Below are 696 nucleotides of genomic sequence, written 5' to 3'. Positions count from 1 at the left end.
CACCTTTACAGAAAACTCTGTAAAGTAACTTACACAGGTGCCCCTTCTCGCCCCCGCCCTGTTCCTGCTGACCTGGACCGCCAGGAGCCCGGGGCTTAGAAATCTTTTCAGTTTAATATCCAAAATGTTCCCCCATCAGGAGGGACGTTTGGAGCATTCTAATTGGTCAACGCCGTCACAACATGGGCGACACAGACCAATCAACAGCTGCATCCGTCTCGTCAGCTATGAAGACACTGCATGGATGGAGAGAGGGTTTATAAGCCCCGGGCTCTTGGCATGGATATACTGGGGCTTAGAACCGGAGATAGCAGCCGTCTAGGTCAGCAGGACCGGGGGGGGGGGGGGGGGGTTCGAGGAGGGGCACCTGTGTAAGTTGACCTTACAGAGTTTTCTGTAAAGGTGAACTTACACATTAAGTCCAGACACTTATACTCCCTTCCAACCCTGGCCAATTTCCAATTTCCAGCTTTCAGCACTGTCACACTTTGAATGGCACATACTCAGGCATGAAGCACTGCACCCAAATTCAATTTGTATAATTTTTTTGAGATAAATAGAGCCTTCTTATGGTGGTATTTAACCACTTCAGCCCCGGAAGATTTGGCTGCTCAATGACCAGGCCATTTTTTGCAATACGGCACTGCGTCGCTTTAACTGACAATTGTGCAGTCTTGCGACGCTGTACCCAAACAA

At 49.4% G+C, this 696-nt stretch overlaps 1 protein-coding gene across 1 annotated transcript in view; it reads left to right on the top strand.

The window, feature by feature from the left end:
- LOC143963904 (olfactory receptor 11A1-like) overlaps window positions 1-321 on the top strand; it is a 1,542-nt gene extending 1,221 nt beyond the window's left edge. The window contains exon 1 of the mRNA XM_077473640.1: window positions 1-321. This exon is cut by the window's left edge and continues 1,221 nt beyond it. The gene's annotated coding sequence lies outside the window, so the exon portion shown is untranslated.
- Window positions 322-696: the final 375 nt, after the last annotated feature.

This window comes from Lithobates pipiens, unplaced genomic scaffold, assembly GCF_037356315.1.
Source record: "Lithobates pipiens isolate NorthernLeopardFrog02 unplaced genomic scaffold, aLitPip1_a1.2 Scaffold_8, whole genome shotgun sequence".
In the NCBI taxonomy this organism is placed as follows: Eukaryota; Metazoa; Chordata; class Amphibia; order Anura; family Ranidae; genus Lithobates; species Lithobates pipiens.
Note: the sequence above shows the minus strand (reverse complement) of the source record. Positions and strands in the feature narration are given on the sequence as shown.